This window comes from Sus scrofa, chromosome 8 (assembly GCF_054392235.1).
Source record: "Sus scrofa isolate SSC_HxYL_T2T_F1_AM1 chromosome 8, Sscrofa_HxYL_maternal_Yorkshire_Landrace_v2.0, whole genome shotgun sequence".
Classification (NCBI taxonomy): domain Eukaryota; kingdom Metazoa; phylum Chordata; class Mammalia; order Artiodactyla; family Suidae; genus Sus; species Sus scrofa.
In genome coordinates this window covers 8,487,463-8,510,126 of record NC_139390.1, presented here as the reverse complement: position 1 = coordinate 8,510,126, position 22,664 = coordinate 8,487,463, and the positions used below count along the sequence as shown (strand labels likewise).

The 22,664-nt window shown below is 37.2% G+C and overlaps 1 protein-coding gene across 6 annotated transcripts in view; it reads left to right on the top strand.

Annotated features, from left to right (window-relative positions):
* The window catches only part of RAB28 (RAB28, member RAS oncogene family), a 561,352-nt gene extending 539,446 nt beyond the window's left edge, over nucleotides 1–21,906 (top strand). For 4 of the 6 annotated variants that reach the window (XR_014811795.1, XR_014811792.1, XR_014811780.1 and 1 more), the window contains 2 exons: nucleotides 38–112; nucleotides 16,302–18,420. The gene's annotated coding sequence lies outside the window, so the exon portion shown is untranslated. Of the gene's footprint in view, nucleotides 1–37; nucleotides 113–16,301; nucleotides 18,421–20,465 lie in introns of those variants that run through there. The other 2 variants (XR_014811799.1, XR_014811801.1) reach the window with 2 other exon arrangements.
* The last annotated feature ends 758 nt before the right edge of the window (nucleotides 21,907–22,664 follow it).

The following is a 22,664-nucleotide window of genomic DNA, read 5'->3' as shown; positions in this document are numbered from 1 at the left end:
CACCATTAATTTGTGTATTTCTTTTATATCATTGCAGATATCTTGAAAACCTTTGGTATAGGTTTCAAATCTTCACTTGCTTCATTGAGCTCATCTCTCCTGCTTTGCAAAGGTAACAAGGGTTTTCATGAAATCTCATCTCTTGAGGATTTGGGATGCTCTTGGGTATCTGCAGCAGTAAGAAAACAAGCTAAAGGAATGTGGAAACATGAAGCCATCTGGCTGCTGGTCCACTTTCACACCGGCTCTAGGGGTCACTGAGAGCCCTCCAAGGGCTGTTGAGACCCAGTCCAACAGGAAACATTTGATCCCAGCCCAGCAGTGCCCCAACATGTGTACTCACATAAGGGTATTGTCACCAAACTGGGTGAATTCTCAGAGAAGATCTGAACTGGGCAACTTGAAGAAGGGGTTTGGACACCGATTTCAGAGCCCTTGGAACTAGCAAACCCAAGTCCTAAGCACTTGGAGTAATGTCACATTTTATACTATGCCATTTTTTTCTTGAAGTATAGTTGATTTAGAGTGTTGTGTTAGTTTCAGGTGTACAGCAAAGAGATTTAGCTTTATATCTATAAAATCCCTTTTTCAGTTTCTTTTCCATTATAGGTTTTTATAAGACATGAAACATAGCCTTTTTTTAATTGAGTGTGTGCCACTGGAAATTGAAAGAATTCAGTGTGGGAGGGTCTTTGCTTTATGTTAATTATGACAATGTGTGGATAATATCTAATCCCTGTCTCCCAGGATCCTTGGTGGTAGGCAGACAAATCAGTGGGCATTGACAACATGAGGGGTAATGTGTTATGACAGGTTCAGCAGAGACAGTTAAGACAGATTCATTCCTAAAAGAGAAGGTGGGTACCTTTTTAGCTCAGAAAGATCCAAAATGACTAGACATATTAATCATTCAACAAGTAATGAACACATAACTATGTGTGGTATTCTGTGTACTAGTCCCAGGTGAGCTGTCTTAAGAAGTGTATTAGTCTGTTATGGCTGCATAACAAATATAGCTGTTTCAGCTGTGGCTGAAAACAGCAGGAATTTATTTTCTCACATTTCTGGATTTCAATATCAAGGTGATAACAAGGTAGGTTTCTCTCTGAGCCATCTTCTCCAGTCTTATTGGATTGTAGGCCATCTCACTGTGTGGTTATATGACCCCCTCTTTGGTACAGATGGAGAAAGAAGGAGAGAGTGAGCTTTCTGATGTCTCTTCTTAACACTATTCCTATCAGCTCAGGTAAGGGAAGGAAATAAATTAAATCTCTAAAGACAGGATTGAATTTGCCTTGCTCAGTGGGTAGTATCTTTCTTATTCTAATGAGTGCTTCCCAAAAAATAAGCATTCCCAGTGTCTACCTAGTGATTTGCCACCATGAAACCTGCTGCAGCATGGATAGATGGAGAAGCCAATCAACTCTTGTCAACAAGGACCAGGATGATAAATTAAGATGAAGCCAGTGGGTCTGGTGTGATGGCTTCTTGGGGCTCATCTTGAAGTGCTTCGGTGAGGTCTGTTTTGTTTTGCTCTGTTTGGGATCATTTCTTTTGCCACTCCAGCTATGCAAAGATAATAATCGCAGCAATAGAACCGGTGACCTTTCACCCTCTCTCCCTTTGATAAAGTCTCATTTTCTAGCAAAACTATGACAAATGTCTCTTCCTCCACCTTCAGTAAACTAGCAGATAGTCTGTCTATTATGCTTAATATCCTCTTACCCCCACAAGCCACTGGTATTTGGTTTGGATTCCTCTGAATGGGGTGAACTTTATATCTCTAACCTATGAAAAAGCTTTGCTCCTTTGCAGTGTTGGTGGGGCTAAATTTGTTTTCACAGCTGGTTGTACTTGGAGAAGGGTTAGCCGCCGTCTTGAAGGTTCTACCACACCAGTTCATCACTGAGCCTGCTGTGTGGTGGGGACTTTGAGCTGTTAACGGGAGGTGTGGAGGGAAGTCTAAATTAATCATTTATGATTTATTTATTCTTTTTTCCATCATGGAGTAAAATGAGCAGATGCCAACATTTCTAGGGCCAGGGCTGTCTAGATGATGTGATGTTTGATAACTGACTCCTAATATTTATCTGCCAACAAGACCAATCTGCAGGACTAATACCAGAACTATGTACTTACAGACCACTTCACAATTTACAGATAGGTGTTTCTATGCTTGGCATCGATTGATTCCTATACAAATCCAGTGAGTTAGAGGCTACATTCTTTTATATAATCATTTCACAGGTGAGGAAAAAAGAAGCCCAGAGATGGTAATGTGGCTTGCCTGAGGTCACACAGCTTGTATAAATCAGGTGAACATCTTGAATTTCGAAATTCCTAAAATCTACTCTGTTTCCATGATGACACGGAAAGAGAGACACAGTATGGGGCCTTTCTCTGCCACAGAGACAACACCTAGGTTCCCTGCCCCTTCTCTAGCAAGGCCCCCAATTCTTGATATTCTGCCTTTGATTCAAATATTTTAACCAGCCTTAATGAGCACCTGTGTTGCTTGGTACTCAGGATATGGAAGTGAACTGAAACAGAGAAATGGCCTTGAAGGAGCTTTCACTCTGGAGCTGCTCTATCCAGCATGATAGCCACTAGTCACATGTGGCTTTTTAAATTGAAGTTGAATGAAATTAAGTATTCAGCTACTCAAGTGCACTAGTCCCATTTCAGGTTCTTATTAGCTACACGTGATTGATAGCTGTTATACTGAACACCACGGAAAGCTAGTTGGGACAAAATTGTTTGAAAGTGAAAACAAGTAGGTGGGCTCAAAGAGGTGAATATCTATTAAAGGAGACAGACTTGAAAACACAACATTAAGTTTATTATGAAACCTGATATCTTTCCCCAATAGCACTGATTTTTCAGTTTTTTTCCCCCTGTGCTAGTGAATAAGATGATGCAATTATTTATCCAACAACAAATATTTGAATATTCAGTAGGTGCCCTGCTCTAGGCACTGGGAATCTTCTGGTGAGTAGGGCAGAAAAGATTCTGTCTAATACCAAGGAGAGTCAAACGATTAGGAAGATGAATAAGAAAATACTGTGCAGTAATTATTAGGGGTAAATAGGAAATTAAAATATGCGGCTATTTAAAATAGTGACCAGGTATGACTGAGATAGGGCAATGAGGAGGATGTCTCTGAAAAAATGACAATGGACCGGAAATGCAATGGGACGAAGGAGCCAGTTATGAAAAGATTAGGGAAAAGCAATATCAACACTGGGAACAGGCAGGAAGAACATTCTTGTGTGTTTGAGGGACTTTCAGAAGGCGAGATTATCTGGAGCATGGTTTAAGAGTTGGAAAAGACCTCGTGTCCATAGCAACACTAGTTACAACAGTTGACATGGAAACAACCTAAATGTCCATTGAATGATGGATAAAGAAGATGTAACATATAATATGCCCACCTCCATACACACACACACACACACACACACACACACACACACACACACACAATGGAACACTACTCAGCCATAAAATGAATGAAATCATGTCATTTACAGCAACATAGAGAGATCTAGAGATTATCATGCTAAGTGAAGTAAGTCAGATAAAGACAAATACCATGTGATATCATGTATATGTGGAATCTAAAATATGACACAAATGGAGTTCCCATCATGGCAGAGCAGAAACAAATCTGATTAGCATCCATGAGGATGCAGGTTCGATCCCTGTGCTCATACGGTGGGTTAAGGATCTGGCATTGCTGTGAGCTGTGGTATAGACTGCAGACATGGCTAGGATCTGGTGTTGCTATGGCTGCATGTAGGGTAGTGGCTACATCTCTGATTTGACCTCTGGCCTGGGAACCTCCATATGCTGCAGGTGCAACCTTAAAAAGATAATAAAATAAAATATGACACAAATGAACTTATCTAAGAAAGAGAAACAGACTCACAGACGAAGGGAGTAGGGTGAGGGAGGGATGGAGCAGGAGTTTAGGGTTAGCAGATGCACAATTATCTATAGAATGGATAAACAAGGACATACTGTATAGCACAGGGAACTATATTGAATGCCTTGTAATAATAATGGAAAAGAATATGAAAAAGAATATGTGTATATAACATATATATTTGATCAGTCTTCTGTACAGAAGAAACTAATACAACATTGTAAATCAATTATGCTTTAATAAAACAATTTTTTTAAAGTTGGAAAATAGATTGTGAGGAAATAAGCTGAGGATAGACAGAGATAGGAGTCTGGATTTTATCCTAAGGCAGTAGGAAACATTTAAGGTAAAAACTTTATAGTAGGAATCTGCCATGATCTAATTTGTAAGATAAGGGATGGCTTTCCCACAGCATCTAGAGTGGATTATACTGAGGTAAGAATGGAAACAGGAAATCTAATTGGTCAACCTTTAAAACAATTCAGGTGATAGAAGATGATACCTTGGACCAGGAAGTAGCCAGGGAAGATAAAGATGTACTTCAGAGGTTGAGTTAATCAAATACACTCATGTATTGGATATAAGAGAAAGAGAGGTGAGATTCTAAACACAGAGCTTAGCAAGGTGGCAGAGGAGGTGCCATCTACCAAGAGTGAGAACTTTGGTAGGTGTCCGGAAAGGATGAGCTAAGGGAGAATGAGAGAAAACTGAGTTAAGTTGGAGGTGTGTATTAGGTAGCCAGCTAAAGATACCAAATGATTGTTGTTTACATGAATTTGGGAAATATTGCAAGGCTAGAGGAAACATTTTGGATTCTTTGATACACGCCAGTGGTGTTTAAAACTAAAACACTGGGTGAGTGAGAGAGTGAATGCTGAAGAGAGGTGAAGTCCCAGAACTGAGCCTAGAGTCACTCCAATATTTAGAGGTCAAAGAGGAGTTCCCATCGTGGTGCAATGGTTAGCGAATCCGACTAGGAACCATGAGGTTGCGGGTTCGGTCCCTGCCCTTGCTCAGTGGGTTGACGATCCGGCGTTGCCGTGAGCTGTGGTGCAGGTTGCAGACGCGGCTCAGATCACGCGTTGCTGTGGCTCTGGCATAGGCTAGTGGTTACGGCTCCGATTAGACCCCTAGCCTGGGAATCTCCATATGCCCTGGGAGCGGCCCAAGAAATAACAAAAGGACAAAAAAAAAAAAATTTAGAGGTCAAAGAGAAGGAAAGGAATCAGCCAAGAAAAGCCCCACTGAGGCGAAAGGGAAAACCATAAGCGTATAGGGTCAATGAAGCCAAGAGAAGAGAGGGTTTTCAAAGAAGGGAGTCATCACCTGTGTCAAATAATGCTAAGATCAAATCCATTAAAAATAGGTCGTGACCACAGAATTTTGCAATATAGAGATCCTTTTAAACCTTGGTAACTGAAGTCTTTGTCCTCTTGCGAAGAGAGTGTGAGGTGGGTGAAGACTATGCTTTCAAACTCTTCTTATAAAACAGAACAGAGAAAAGAAATGACAACTTATCATGTATTTTATTAAAACCAATATATCAAAAATTCATTTTCACCCACAATGGATCTTAAAAATTAATACTAAGGTAATTTAGATTTATTTTAATTGAACCAAGTCTTCAAAATCTGGTGTATATTTTACAGCACATCTCAATTCAGAACAGCCACATTTCAAGCACTCCCGTATGGCAAGCAGCTATCCTTTTAGGAAGCACAGGTATAGGGGGACCCAGAGCCCCAGTTCCAATGCTGTGGTGGCCAAGAGGAGAACAGAGACCCCCTCAGAAATCTTCTCTTACTGAGAATATCTTCTAGATGGGAATATGCTGTCTCACAGAGTTGCTTCAGAATTGTCCTATGATTTAACATCTTTCTTTAATATAGTGTTTTCTTCCTCTCAGATAGGTACTTGGAAGCCTCAGATAATCAAATTTTAAGAGATGTGAAGTCTGTGAAATTTTAACGCTAACTTTGATTTCAAGTTAAAAGTGATATCTGAGAACTTGGTTTGTAAGAGGGAGAAACAAAATCAATACCAAGAACTGCTTTTTCTGGTGTCCACAAGTTAAAAAAATGTGGATTAGCAGGATATGAAGGTGAAGCAGAATTTGGAGAACTCTGGAAAAGTCGTTAATGTTGTGGTTTTGCACAGTCTTTGTAAAAGTTGACCTTTCTGAGTTCAACTCAAACCAGGATGTTGGCGGTGGATAAAAATCTCTGTTTCTGAGTCAAGTGTCTGGCCTCTGGGAATTTGAAGAGTCATTGCCAATAGGAAAATGTGTTCAGATAGCAGCTACAAGCACAGGGCCTGATGCAGAGAAGAGGTGCTACAGAGGCTTCCTGAAATGTATTGAGGATGTGTAATAAAGAGGAAAACAATACACATTCTCTAAAAGAAAAACGGTAAGCAAAAAATTTTAGAACATTCCGTTGAGGGTTGCATGCGTTCATTTTGACTAATGGTTATTAGTTAGTCATTAAATAACTCAGAGATTCTGCAAATATTTACCAAATCCCAGTGTATGATGCCCTAGACTACACTCTGGGGATATGGAAATGGATGTCGGTCCTCATCTTCAAAGAGTTCCAAAGCTTATTGGAGAGACTGACAAACAGACATTTAGGTAGAAGATGACAGGTACCTGGACAAAGTAGGCACCTGTTATAATAGCATATAAAATGAGGCAGGTATTAAATATGGAAGGCTTGGGAAAATGTCTCTGGTATAATGTTTAACAGTGTTTCACTGGTGAAAGAAATGTTAAGATTTGAACAAACATTTTGTTTTATTTTATTGTGCTTTTGCTTTTCTACCCATTAATCTATGTGCCTGCCATTGTTCACATGGGCTTGTGATGATGTTCCAGCTGATGGGTCCATCAGTTTATTTCTGTGGATTTGTGCCAAAGTAGTTCTATAAAACTGATTATGGTACACAGTATAAAAACATTTGTATGTGAAATGATGAGAGAAAAAATATCAATCAGAGGCTGAGTAGCTGGTATAACCAGAACTGAAGCAAGGAAAAGGCCAAGCAAAAAGATGGCCAGTCCAGTAGGGCAGGGGGAGATCAGCAGGAAGCCTATAGTGTAGTCGTGACTGAGACAGAAGATGATGCTATAGCCAAGGTCAAGAGCCAGTCTTGCTTGGAGATTGGTTATGTAAAAAAGACTCGAGCAAATAAATTAATATAATGAGGATCATGGGAGCCATGATTCTCACTATTGGAGAAGAGAGAGAGAAATATGGAAAAGGGGGAAACTAGATTACCCTAAAGTTTAGATTAGAATTGGAGGTGCCAGAGTAAACACATGGTTTTCAATAATAGTTATAGATATATAAACGAATATAAAAGTAAATGTGCAGAGACAAATATTTAGGTAGATGCATACATATTTATTAGCTGTCTATTAAGAGGGCTTGAAAAAAAATGAGACCTGAGAAGCAATGTGTAAATGTTGATACCGAGACCAGATGTTGGTTTACAAGTATCATTCTCACTGAAGGGAATGAGGATTCCATGGAAAAATGGATGGCTTTGAGTATGGGTCTACAAAAATATATGTTGAACGTGGAGCAACTTATTTTGACAGATGGTAAAGAACTATTCAAAGAATCATGATGGCATATCAAAGGCATACAGAAGTCAGTTTGGATGGGCTTCCACTGATGGAAATTTAGACACACCAAGCATCAATATAATACTATTGGATCTGAATCTACTGAGTTAAGTAGGAATCCATTAGTTTCTGGATATAACGAATTAATGCAAAGAAGAGAAAATTCTTCCTTAATAGTGGAATGACAAATCATAAACACAGATGGAGTTAATATAATTTTAAAATCACTGTAAGATAACCATTATAATGTTAACTGGTTAAAGTAAGATCATCAATCTCTAAACTGGTTAAAGTAAGATCATCTTCTAAACTTCTCTTTAAGAGAAGTTTAAAGAGAAATAGGATATTTTCATAGTCTCAAAGAATTTCCTAATAAAATACTTACTACTTATGAAGAAATACATAATCATTGTATAGTAGAGAAACCTAGCAGACTCCAATTTAACCATATGGTCATAGTTTATCTTACCTATACTGGGACAAATCAATACTGTATACTGCACATCAGGATTCTGAGAGCACAGAATCAGTTCTGTGACATTGCTTCTCCAAATGCATAATTAAATGTAATCATGAGGAATTATTGCATTGATTTGAATTGATTTTTATAATTTTTTTTCCTTATTTTTTTTTTCTTTTTAATGGCCACACCTATGGGATATGGAAGTTCCTGGGATAGGTAGGTGTTAAATCAGAGCTGCAGCTGCCAACCTACACCACAGCAATAGCAATGTGGGAACCAAGCTGCATCTGTGACCTACACCACACCTTGCAGCAGCCAGATCCTAACTCACTGAGTAAGGCCAGGGATTGAACCAGCATCCTCATGGACACCATTGGAGTTCTTAACCCTTGGAACCATAACAGGAATTCCTGAACTTCCTGATTTTGAGGGCAGTAATGAGGTTATGTAAGAGATTTTGTTTGTTTTTTAGGAAGTATATACTGGAGCATTCAGGATAATAGGGAATAATGTCTACAAATTAATATCAACTGTTTCATAAAAAATCAGTATGTGTACATGTGAGATGAAAGGGAAAATGAAAATTAAATGTGATAAATGTTAACAGTTGGGGAATCTGAAGCATCTTTTGTGTTCTAGTTGAAATTATTCTATTGTTTTGAATTATTCATTAAATAAATAAAATTAGGAAAAAACATGTAAATTAAAAAAAAAAAGCAAACATGGCCAACGCTGGTACTTTCCTATCTCCAAGATAACTTCAATCGTGGTTTTGTTCAGACATCAGAAAAGGTAAGCTCAACTACTTAATCTAGGAAGTAGTTAATATGGGACCCAGTTCTGGATGATGAGATATAAGAATGACTGGGAACCCTCGGGGAAAAGATTTTCCTGCGTGAAAACAGGAAGCCCTACAAAGAGAAATTCCCTGTTCCATGATCTACTTGTATCCTGCCTACCCATTCGCAATGCTGCCTCTGAATGTACTTGTGATACTTGGTACACTTGCTGCCACTGGTAGTCATGAGGTCAAGTTAATCTTAGAGATGTTAAACTCGAGCCCTAATATCATTTGCCTCTAAGGCAACATCAATAGCCATTACCTATCTCCAGATTTCTTGTTATTGGAGCACTATAAATGAGTTCCGGCTATTTCTACTCGGATGTTATTAATTGCAGCTGTCTGCGTTCCTAACAGATATAGACAACAATAGCAACAACAAAAATGACTTCCACAAAAGAGCTGGTAGAAATAAGTGAGCCATCACTCTAGAAAAACATAACCTAAGATAGTACCAAATAAGCATTGTGTTGGATTTCCCATGGAAAATTATTGGTTTGATTATTAATATGTGGTTTCATACCACAAGGATTGGTTAGACTTGTTAAGAAAACAGAAGGGCATTTTGTCTACTTATATCTCTTTGCTTTATGGTATTGTAGGCATTACGAGGGATTTATAAATGCTGAATCTTAAGAACCCACTAAGAACACTCACACAAGGCCAAGTTCAGTTTTATGTCTGTACCTCGTCTATCATGTGCAGAGATTTTCAGGAAACATTCCATCGTTTTTGTAAAAGGATCCCTGATGCCTGAATTCTAGAAATTCATTTCTGTACCAGGATGTGGTCATCTGTGAAGATAGAAATATTTTTACTGAATTTTTGTGAATTCATTTTCCCTCTTCTCATTTTTTTGGTAAATTTTGTGTAACCTTAAACTGTTCCATATTCTCAAACACCCAGTTAAAACATAAGACCTGGCATTATTTATTTTAAGGATTCACATAATCCAGTAGTGAAAGGCAGGTGCTACTGTGTGGCATCTTGTAATTAGCATGAAAATATAGAGCAAGGGCTTTGAATAAGAGAGGGCATATATAAGGAACTCTTCAGTTGAGACAAAAATGTGGTGTGACTCCGCCCGGTAAATCCTTGTGGGGAAATGAAATTCATTTTTTGTTACTACAACAACAAAAACTTTGGGGGGAATTTTGGTTGACACTGATTCTATTGTACATGAGCCTGAGAGAGAATGGACATCTTTACAATGTTGAGCCTTCTAATCCGTAAAGAGGATATATATTTCAATTAATTTAGATATTCTGCAATGTCTCAATAGAATATTATCTGTTAATTTGAGGAAGTTTTGCATATCTTTTATTGGATTTATTTATAAATACTTGATACTTCTGAATATCAAGTATATATCTCTATGTATTTTTTCTCTTTGTTGTGAATATATAGAAATCAAGCTGATTTTCCCAAAATAATTTTTAAATCCAGAGATTTTTCAATTTATAAAATTTCCTGTTTGTAATAATTTACTTGTAGACTAATTGCGATTGTCAATACATCCAGTCATACCACTGGCAGATAGTGGGCTATGTTCCTTCATTTCTAATTCATATGATTTTTCTTTTTCTGCTACATAGTTAGTAGTCCTGAACAATACTGAAAAGTCGTGTTACCATGTGTCCTTGTCTTGTTCTCAGTCTCAGAAGAAAGATATTCTATATTGCTTGAAAAGGATGTTTTGTCTGTTTTATCTATGCTATTTACTTGCTCATAATATCTTTCTAGGTTTTTAATGTATTCAAGATCTGTAATGTGTTTCTGCTTTCACTCTTTTTTTTTTTTGTTTTTTAGGGTCACTCCCAGTGGCATATGGAAGTTCTAAGGCTAGGGTTCAAATCAGAGCTGCAACTGCCAGCCTGCACCACAGTCACAGCAATGTCAGATCCTTAACCCACTGATCAAGGTCAGGGATCAAACCCGCATTCTCATGGATCATTGTCAGGTTTGTTAACCACTGAGCTGTGAAGGGAACTCCCTCTACTTTCACTGTTTTTTGTTTGTTTGTTTGTTTGTTTTTGTTTTTGTCTTTTGGGGGCCATACCTGCGGCATATGGAGATTCCCAGGCTAGGGGTCGAACTGGAGCTGTAGAACTGGCCACAGACACAGCCACAGCAATGCCAGATCTGAGCTGCATCTGCCACCTATATCACAGCTCATGGCAACACCAGGTCTTTAAACCACCAAGCAAGGCCGGGGATCAAACCTGAGTCTTCGTGGTTACCAGTTAGATTCATTTCCACTGAGTCATGGTGGGAACTTCTGCTTTCACTCCTGATGTCACTTTTTGTGTGCCTTCTATCTTGATTAGTCTCACCAGAGTGTTTCATCAATGTTACTGATTTTCAGAGCACCAATTTTAGTTTTGGTGATAGTTCCTATTGCACATTTTTTCTATCTCAGTTATTATTCTTTCTTCCTTCCTTCCTTCCTTCCTTCCTTCCTTCCTTCCTTCCTTCCTTCCTTCCTTCCTTCCTTCCTTCCCTCCTTCCTTCCTTTCTCTCTCTCTCTTGTCTTTTTGTCCTTTTAGGGCCACACCTGCAGCATATGGAGGTTCCCAGGTTAGAGGTCCAATTGAAGCTACAGCTGCTGGCCTACACCACAGCCACAGTAATGCAGGATCCAAGCCATGTCTGCAACCTATACCACAGCTCACGGCAACACCAGATTCTTAACCCACTGAACGAGGCCAGGGATTGAACCCGTGTCCTCATGGATGCTAGTCAGTTTTGCTAACTGCGCAGCCACGGCAGGAACTCCCTCTTTTCTTTATTATTTCCTTCTATTTTCTTTTTATTTTGCCTTTTTTTAAAGCAAGTATGTGCCTTAGAAGCTATTCCTATCCCTATGATACTGTTTTGCCTGCACAAGTCTCGATATGTATTATTATTGAGTTCAAAATATTACCTAAGTTCCCTCTAGGTTTTGTTTTCATTTTTTTTAACTGAGAAATAATTGACATATAACATTACATTTGTTTCAGGTATACATCATAGTGATTCAATATATGTGTATATAGTAAAGTGATCACTACAATAAGTTTGTTTAACATCCATCCGCATATATGGTTACAACTATTTATAATAAGAACTCTTTAAGATTTACTCTCTTAGGAACTTTCAAATACAAAGTAGGGTTTTATTCTTTAAGTTATTATTATTATATCCAATTTGTTTTATTTTTATTGATGCATATTTGATTTACAATATTATATTAGTTTCAAGTGTACAGCATAGTGATACAGTATTTTTTATCAATTACACTCCATTAAAAGTTATTACGAGATAATGGCTATAATTTCCTATGCGGTACAATACATCCTTGTTGCTTATCCACTTAAAACATAGCAGTTTGTATCTCTTAATCCCATACTCCTTTCTTGGTGGCCCCCTTCCCTCACCCCACTGGCAACCACTAGTCTGTTTTCTATATCTGAGAGTCAGTTTCTGTTTAGCTATGTACACTTTGGTGTTTTTGTTTTTTTTAAACTCCACATATAGGTGCTATCATACAGTATTTGTCTTTCTCTGACTTATTGCATTTCATTGAGCATAATATTCTCTAGATCCATCTATTTTGCTGCATGTGACATAATTTCATTCTTAGTTATGGCTGAATAATATTATACTGTATGTGAAAACCACATTTTCTTTATTCATTTGCCTGTTGGACACTTGAGTTGCTTCCGTATCTTGGCTGTTGTGAATAGTGCTGCCATGAACACTGTTGGTGGAAATGCAAATTGGTGCAGCCACAGTGGAAATTAGCATGGAGATTCCTCAAAAAAAAAAAACACTAGAAATGGAACTATCATATAATTGAGCAATTCATCCGGAAAAAGTGAACACATGAATCCTAAAATATTCAATTCAGTATTATTAATAATACCTGCCACACTACGCATTATGTCCCTGGAACTTATTTATTTTTTATAACAAAGTTTGTACTTTTGACAATCTTCACCCATTTTACCCACTCTCCACAATCACTTATGGCATTCTGTTCTCTGTATCTATGAGATTGGTTTTTATTTTTTAGATCCCACATATACGTGAGATCATTCAGTATTTGTCTTTCTCTGTTTGACTTTATTGCACTTAGCATAATGCTCTCAAGTTTTATCTTTGTTGTTGCAAAAGGCAAGATATACTTCTTTTTATGACAAGATAATATAGTTATATACTATATAATATTATAGTTATTTTATTAGTATAATATAATATAATATTATATATATATATATATATATACATATATATATATATATATATATCCTTGACTATTTTAAATAATGCTAAAGTGAATGTGGGAATGCATGTTTCTTTTTGACTTTTCATTTCTTTGGAAAAATATCCAAAAATGGAATTTCTAGATCACATGGAAGTTCTAATTTCAATTTTTTGAGAAAACTACATACTGTTTTTCCCAGTAGCTGCAGCCACTGTTGGTGGGTACACTGTTGACTATACACCTATTGACAGTGCACAAAAGGTCCCAAGATTCTTTTTTTTTTTTAAGCTAAAGATACTTCCTTTCAATGCACCTATGTTTTGTTCAGCACTTTGCAGTTTGCAAAGATCTTTCAAACCCACTATCTGTCTTAACTTTCTTAGCATGAACGAGATAGGTGAGGCAGGAAGTTATCCATCCTGTGGCTAGAAGCAGATCCACAGAGATTATGTGGTATGCCCTGTATGACGCATCTAGCAAGTGGATAGGCTAACACTCAAACCGAGTCCTTTATGATGCTGAGTCTGATTACCCTTCTGCATAGAGTTAATGAGACTTTACGATTTATTTATGACCTTTTTCTTATTTTTAAATAAAATCAGTTAATAACTACTATATGTCATAATATACCATTTAATATTCTATGCATTTATATATACATATTAATTTATCTAGTTCTTAGGAAAAGTTTTGTGTCATTATCATCGTTATCTACATTTTTTTGAAAAAAATCACTGAGGCATGAAAAGTTTAAATGATAAAAACAAGTTAAAGCAATTAAATGGCACCTTCGAGATTCCAACCCAGGATGTCTGGCTCCCTAAATGAGGCTTTCGGGCATCACACGACATAGTCTTCATAACAACTAGATGCCAATTTTAGGCTTAAAGATACCCTGCTCTCCATAAAGAGTACGAATACCTTTGATCTCTATGCTCATAGTCTTTGTGTTCTGGAATACTAAAGCCACAAGGAAATCGTAATATTCTCTAATACACTAATTTTATGTAGCAAAATGCTCATAATAATCCAAAATGAAATCCTGGTTGATTGTTTCTTAGATGCTGAATCTCTAAATACTTTCTTTTCTCTTCCATTAAAGGTCTGGGATAGACAGCGTAGGACTCCTAGGGCTCCATTATTTTCCCTCCCAGAATTCAGGACTCTGGTCAGGCCTCATTAATGTGCAATTCCCTTTTTGTTTGTTTCTCCAGGTGGCACTCTGGTCCTGCCTAGTTCCCTTAGGCAGATGGCCCCATAAAGATGGCCTTCAGTCAAGTTGGAGGAATGAGGGGGGAGACCCCAAGAATATTCTCTGGTCATTGTCTTCCTCCCTATGTCCTCTATGAATGGGGGGTACATGACTAGCTTAGCATCTCTGAGAAGCTGGGGGAAGAAAGGAGTGAGGGTGAAGGAGTGTGGCCATTGATTTATTCAGTTCTTATTCTTCCATGAGACCTGGTGATCCTCCACGACTTTCACATAATTTCTTCATAAATATGTTTCAAGATTGAATCCAACTTCCCTCTCACCTCTGTCGTCTTGCTCTACTTACCTTATAACTGCTGTTTATCCATTTTTCCCATTTCCTGAATCCTGGTTATAGTCAGTGCTTCCTTTCTGTTCACACTTATTTCTCCTCTCCACCCAAAACCTTGCCCCCTGCATTCTGAATTCTTGCTCCACAGTATAGTAGCAACTGTTTATTGGGTTTATACTGTGTGCTCCAAAGGAGTACCGACAAGTTTGATACCTATTCATCATGACACAACTATTATATGACAGCATCTGGATATTGGGAGTTTCCCATGCCAGATTTTTTTTTTTTTCCTTTTTAGGCCTGTACTTGCAGTATATGGAGGTTCCCAGGCTAGGGCTCATGTAGGAGCTATAGCTGCCAGCCGCAGCCACAGTAACGCGGTATCCAAGCCACATCTGCGACCTATACCACAGCTCATGGCAACACCGGACCTGTGCCCCACGGATTGAGGCCAGGGATAGAACCCATATCCTCATGGGTACTAGTTAGATTCATTTCCCCTGCACCACAACGGGAACTCCCCTGATGCCAGATTTTATTGCTAAGTGCTGTTCTACTATTATCAACAGTTGTATGGTAAAGAAGCCTACTATTTTCTCATTCTCTTCCTAGAGTGTTTCTTACGCTTCCTACGTTTCACTGAATTCGGTTAGGGAAATATCATGTCCGCTGCAGCCTTCTAAGAATGTTGATTCTTCTTTATGTTTCGAGGTTGATTTTGTGTCCCTCCTGATTCCCAGAGCTGTGTGTCAGCATCATTCCTCAGTGTTCTTTTAAAACTTAGAGGTTTGCCATTCAACGGCATGTTTTTTTTTTAATCTGTCAAACTTCTGAGCACTCTTTGTTGACTAATAGCTTTGGCATGTTATTTATGTTTTTTTTTCCTCTTCCAGTCTTATTGAGATATAATTAACATTCAGCAATATATAAGTTTAAGGCGTAAGCATAATGACTTGATTTACATAATCATGAAAAGATTACCACACGTTTAGTGAACACCCATCATCTCATATAGATAGAAACTTAAATAAGAAAAATTTCCTTGTGTTGAGAACTCTTTGGACTTATTCTGTTAACAATTTTCACATATAACGTACAGCAAAGTTAATGATACTTATCATGCACATTGCTTCCCTAGTACTTACCTATCATTGGAAGTTTGTACCTTCTGACTACCTTCATCCAATCCTCCCTCCCCCTGCCCTGTGACTCCTATAACCACAAATCTGACCTCTTTTTCTATAACTTTGTTTGTTTATTTTTGGAGTATAATTGACCTACGACACCATGTTAGCTCCTGGTACACAATGCAGTGATCTGATACTCCTATGCATTAAAAATTATCACCACGATCAGCCTAATTGCCGTCTGTTACCAAACATACCAACATGTTATACATGATTATCAATTGCGTTTTCTTTAGTGTGCATTTCATACTCGTGACTCATTTATTTTGCAGCTGGAAGCTTGTATCTCATCTCTTTCTCTCCTCGTTTCACCTCCTCTGGCAACCACCTGTTTGTTCTCTATATCTATTATTCTGTTTCTTTTCTGTATTTTTTTTTTGGTTTGTTTTGTATTTAGATTCCACATATAAATGAAATCATGCAGTATTTGTCTTTCTCTCTCTGACTTATTTTATTTATCCTAATACCCCCTAGGTTCATCCATGTTGCTGTGAATAATTGGAGTCCTGCTTTTATCTTTAAAAATACCCTGGAGGAGTGAGCCAGCATTGTAGCCATTGTCTGACAAGGCAGAGAGCTAATGGTATGGAAGTAAAGTGAAGTGCTCTCAAGAATCCTTCTGTGGATCACTGATATAAAGTCTAGACACAGCATAAAAAAACAACTAGTAAGACACTGGAGAGTGTCCAAAATGAGACAGAAGCCAGAAGATAGTTCATCTTCAGAAAAAACTTCAACAGGAAATGGAAACGGTTGAAAGCTTGCGGCTTTGTCTTTGCAGGACGCTCATCATGAGTTGGAAGCAGAAACTCACAGCCTCATTACTCAGGGTGTAAAAAACCAAGAACCTAATTCTAGAAGAGAGCAGGGTCCAATGTATGAATATATACTATGTGCAATTCCTTGTTTGATTGTGCATGCTAGTGGTTATACTGAGAGGACTCAAAGAAAATGCAAGAAGAGAAATAATAGAACCTATCCTTAAAAGACAGAGCTGTACTGGGTGATATCCATGAATACGCTCTTTTTTTTTAATTAAGTGTATTTTCCAAATATGTAGCTCACATGGCAAAAAGCTAAAAAGCCTTATTGGCTTAAAGGATCAGAGAACAGAGACTGAGGCAGATAGAGAATTAGCAGAGGAATTTCCAGAATCAAACAACCTGAGAGAGGATAAACTCCAAAATATGAGTAGAAGCACTACTTAAATCTGTAATGGTTACCAAATTATAAATATAAGGGGATAATACAAAGAGATTGGGTTGTAATAGCAACAACCTGAAGCTGTAAGAAGTATGTAAAGATTTGAAATGCTGCATATCATGGAAGAGATGAACAGAATAACCAGAACAACACACAGATTGCAAAATAGCTCTGCAATAGTATCTGAACTATTCAGTTTTACACTGAAAATTTGAAGACATACATAGTGACAGTAAACCGTGATCCATACTCAGGAAAAATGACAGCAAATGGAACAGAGACTAAACATGCCCACATGTTATATACGGCAGACCAAGATTTAAAAGTATATGTTATGAATACCTTCAAAAATAAAGAAAAAATATCAAGGAATTAAAAGAAAAAAATGATCCTAATGAAAAAATTAGAGAATTTGAACAGAGAAGCTGAATCTATATAAATAAGTGGATAGAAATTTCCAGTAGACAAGCGCAAAAACAGAATGAAAAGTTGAAAGAAGATTCAGTGACCTCAAAAGATAGAGCAATAGAATTTACTCAATCCGAAGAACAGAGAGAAAAAAGGCTAAAAGGTTGAATGTGCTTAAGAGTATAGCTATGATAAGAATGCTAAGTTTTCAAAAAGAGAATGAGCTGAAAAGAAGCCTCCTGAAAGTGTGATAATGGGAGATGTGCTGTTGAGTTTCCAGTTTCTGACGGGTGACAAAGAGTCTACCTTCGCTAAGCTGTTGGATACTTTTTATGGTAGGCACCAAGACTCAGACTACTTAAGTCAGAAATTTTTAGCAAGTGCTCTGGGCAATTCAATAGCTTAGGAAGAAATAAGGCATTTTACGTTCAAAGATTTGGGAAGTCAATGGTGGAGTTAATATGACCCAGTGTTGTGCAATTAAGAGTTTGTAAGATTGTGTTATTGGCACCAACTTGTCTTCTTGCCCTGTATCCATGTCCTTTGCATTTAAAATTTTCAGTGCATCCATTCCAAGGGCAGTGGCCTGGAGGGATAATTTCTACTCCTGATCTTGTCATGAGACTTGATGTGGCCAAGTAGATGTTTGCAGAAATGAAGCAAACAACGTTGTGAAAAGTGTTTGCACGTTAGGCTTGCTTGCTCCTTTGATTCCATCAGTTTCTTGAGAAGAACATGCCTGCATGTTCTAGCCTGGGTTAATACTGGGGGTAGAATGAAGGACATAGGAGTAAAGCTACATCAATTAAATTGCCCAGCCAAGTCTAAGCTTAGAGCAGAGTGCCCCATCCAACCTTCAGAGGGATGCATTTGTCCACAAAGATCATCAGAGTCATCCCAATGAGCCCAGGTCAGCCAACGCTGTGATATCCCATGGACCTGTAAATTGTAATAATAAATGCCTATTGTTTTAACCCACTAAGTTTTGAGGTCACTCGTTCCATACAAATATTTAAGTGATAGAATATTTAAAAGTTTCAAGCACTGTGACAAATGCTTTATATATATTATCTGGTTTAACACCCAAAACATTTTTGTGAGATAGATACTGTATTATTTTTAACATTTCCATAGTAAGAAACAAGGACTCCAAATGTTATTTTACTTTTCAAAGTCATACAGCCATGGAATGAAGCCAGGATTCAAATGTAGGCAGCCCATGTCACATATTATATATGCCTAAGAATCTGTGTCTGTTAGAGATTTTTCTATCTCCAAATTGTCAGAATTGCATGCTGAGAAAGGGAACTAAAAATAAACCTTGCAGTAGGAATATAGAACATTTCAAAATATGTAATAACAAGAAATTTCTTTTTAATCTTTCTCCCTACACACCACTGACATATACAAACGCTGTAATACAAATGCTCAAAGTAGTGAAATACCAACTTCTGTGCTTGCTTACATTCAGAGTCAGAGGGTGCCAGGAAAAACATATGCTTGCTGCCATGCATGGGTATTCATTCCTAGACCTTCACGATGCCTCCTACTAATTTATTTTCATCACTGGCAGTTTGAATTGTATTCCTCTCCCCCCCCCCCCCTTTTTTCATCATTCAGCACCACTTACAAAAAGTAAGAGAAAAAAAATAAAAGCTCTAACTCCTAAAATTTCAGACATATGGTGGGGATTAAACAGGTTCTATGGGGTTGAGAAGCAGGGGACTTGAACTCTTGACTTGTTCCTACCCTCAAGTGCCCTTAGGTTGTCAGGCAAGTCTTTTTCTTACATCTTGTAGCCTTGATTTTCTCCCCAGTATAATGGGATAACTACCAGCTCTGGAAACCTATGAAACCCATTTATTTCTCATTCTCTCAAAAGTAGGTTGTTGTCCACTAGCTATATATCAGATCGAATGCTACTTAATGAGATACGGAAAAGGAAACAAAATAAAATCCTTGCAAGAGTGCTCAGTCTGGGAAATAGAGATGGAGCCAATAAGTAAAAAATTACAGAAAAATGTAATAAGTGCTCAGTGTTATTTTTGTCACAAAAATGTATTTGCCATAAATTTAAAACAATATGGTACAGAAGTTTCAATTAAATAATTTATTTCTAAATATGTTTCATATTCTAAGAGACTAGAACCAAAATTTTTTCGCTAAACATAGTACTTTTGACAACATTTTCATCACAATATATGACTTATGCTTTTTCACTCTCTTTAAAAAAAAAATCTATGTGTTGAAGGCCAAATAATACCTTGGAAATATCTACAACCTGGTCAGATATATATATGTATACAGTATACATGTACATTCTCGTATATGTGTGTGTAGACACATATATGTGTGTACATAATGCATATTATAGAAGAAAAGTGACTTAGAAAAAGGCCAAGACCACTTTTGACTCTTGGGAGGAATGGAAAAATAAAAAGTATCATGACAAGTTTATCATTTATCTGATGTCAATAAAAGTATACAAATACTAAACCTGCTAATTTTCTTTTCGTTTCCTCTCAATATTTTCCTTGTGGTATCCTTGGAGAAGTTGGAAAATTTATGGACTTAGTTTAGAAATACATTGAAAAAACCTACACTGTTCACGTCATGGCTCAGTGGTTAACGGATCTGACTGGCATCCATGACGATGCAAATTTGATCCCTGGCCTTTCTCATTGTGTTAAGGATCCAGCACTGCAGTGAGCTGTGGAACAGGCTGGCAGCTACAGCTCTGATTCGCACCCTAGGTTGCGAACCTCCGTATGCTATGGGAGCAGTCCTAAAAAAAAAAAAAAAGCTAAACCTACATTTTATCAAAATTGCAATGGATGTCACTTTGATGTCTTAATTAAAAGTAAGTTTAACTGTGACTAATAGAAATAAATAAATAGCCATTTTTTAACATGAAAGAACTTTTATTTCACTCAAAGGGACAAAAATGTCTGATGATTTCTTGCATTCACTATGTTCCAGGCACCATTCTGAGTACATTCCATTTGTTGATTTATTTACCTGTTACAGAACTCTATGGGATCTTATTATTCTCGTTTTATAAATGAAGAAACTGAGACAGAGTATTTAACATTCCCAAGCTTTTGCAGCCTGTGAGTAGAGGAGCCAGGACTTGAACATAGGCTACATGTGGTGTTCCATCCCCAGTGAAGATGGAACTCCACAGATTCTTTCTCATATCCAGCTCCAGAGACTATGTTTCTTCTCATTCTCACTCAATGCCCAGAGGTCAACCATGCCTGGTGAAGATGAAACTCCACAGATTCTTGGTAGAGTGGCCCTTATTTTCATGAAGCAGCATGGTCTCCATGTTCCAGAAGCAGTACAGAACAAGAAATGAAAAAGACTATCTGTGTAAGTAGTTTTACTTGTAAAATGATTTACATTTTCCTTGTGACACCTCTGCTGACATGTATCTTTCACACAGCCACGTCCAGCTGCAAAGTGTCTTGGAAATATAATCTTCATTCTCTGTTCTGGCCCCCAGGCTACAAATGTCTTGTGTCCATGGAAAGAATAGAGATGGATATTGGGCGACTATTTTTATTGTCTTTACTTCAGAGATACTTTTTATAAGGCTTATACATATGTAGCAGTAATGAATCCAAATTGTTTTTTAGCTGGTCTGTTTGGAAAAATATTCTTTTTCTTATATGCTAAAGGAAACAATCATTGTTTCAAGAACTAGGAAACACTGACTGTTCAATTCCAGTTAGGTGATCTAATTTATATATATGCTATTTTATTTTCTGTTAAGGTATTGAGTTCTGAAAGCCCAGACTCACATATAATCCTTGTTGTGAACCAAGAACTGAAGTGCCAGTGGGAGACAGTGAGCTGACCACCCCAGATCTCTGTGAAAACTATCATAAAAGAGTCAAATTGAAAATAAATTATTGAGGTGGTCATGATATATAATTTCCATGAAAATGACTCTTTTAAGAGTGTCTGTCAGCATTTTCATGGGAAATTCTAAATTTACCCTTCATTCCCAACTGCTAGAAGCTTGCAATAAATATATTTGATGCATATCCTCAATAGCTGTTTCCACAGACAGTAAAATTTTAGATTATAAATGTAAAAAAAATCCCTTTTTGTTTATTTGCCTTTTCTAAATTTGTTTTGACTTACACAATAGAGTAAAAATACAATTTCAAGTCATATGAAAATTTTAATATCCATTCAGTAAATTGCATGGTATAAATGATTATCAGAAAAGCAAAAATGGAATAACATAAAATGACGTAACAGATAGCAAATTGTCACAATAATAAAGATTATTAATCTAAGTTATCCTGTCAGCTGACGTTAATTTTTAGGATGGATTAAAAATAAAATCAAACAGTATTTGCTTAGACATATTGACATGATCAAAGTGGTTTAGAAAGATATTTTGAAAACAAAAGAAGTTCTATTTTCACACAAGCATGAAACAAAAAGAAAGTAAAAAGTGTTAACATTAGAGTCAGACAAGTTAGAATTAAATTAACAGTATTACTATCATTCTACCATTATTAAATTAAGATGAAAGGTATTCAGCTATGAAGTTTCGACATGAGTAAATATAAGTTAAATAGTACATAATCAGAATACATGAGTGAACTATTTTAGAGACCTGAGAAGAAATCAACAGGGATAGAAATTTTTCTAATTTTATTTTAGTGAAGTGTAGCTGATATACAATGTAGTGTTAATTTCTACTGCACAGAAAAGTGATTCAGATATATATATAGTAATGTATTTATTTCATATATATATATATATATATTTCCATTATGGTTTATCACAGGATATTGAATATTGTTCCCTGTGTTATGCAGTAGGATTTTGTTGTTTATCCATCCTATATACAATAGCTTGCATCTGCTAATTTCGAACTCTTAATATTTCCCTCCACAACCACTTTCCCACTTGGCAATCACAAGTCTGTTCTCTTATGTCTGTGAGTCTATTTATTTCACAGATATGTCCACGTATGTCGTCTTTTACTTTTTTATTTTATTTTATTTTATTTTTTTGGTCTTTTTTTGCTATTTCTTGGGCCGCTCCCACGACATGTGGAGGTTCCCAGGCTAGGGGTCGAGTCGGAGCTGTTGCCGCCAGTCTACACCAGAGCCACAGCAACGCAGGATCCGAGCCGCATCTGAGACCTACACCACAGCTCACGGCAACGCCGGATCGTTAACCCACTGAGCAAGGCCAGGGACC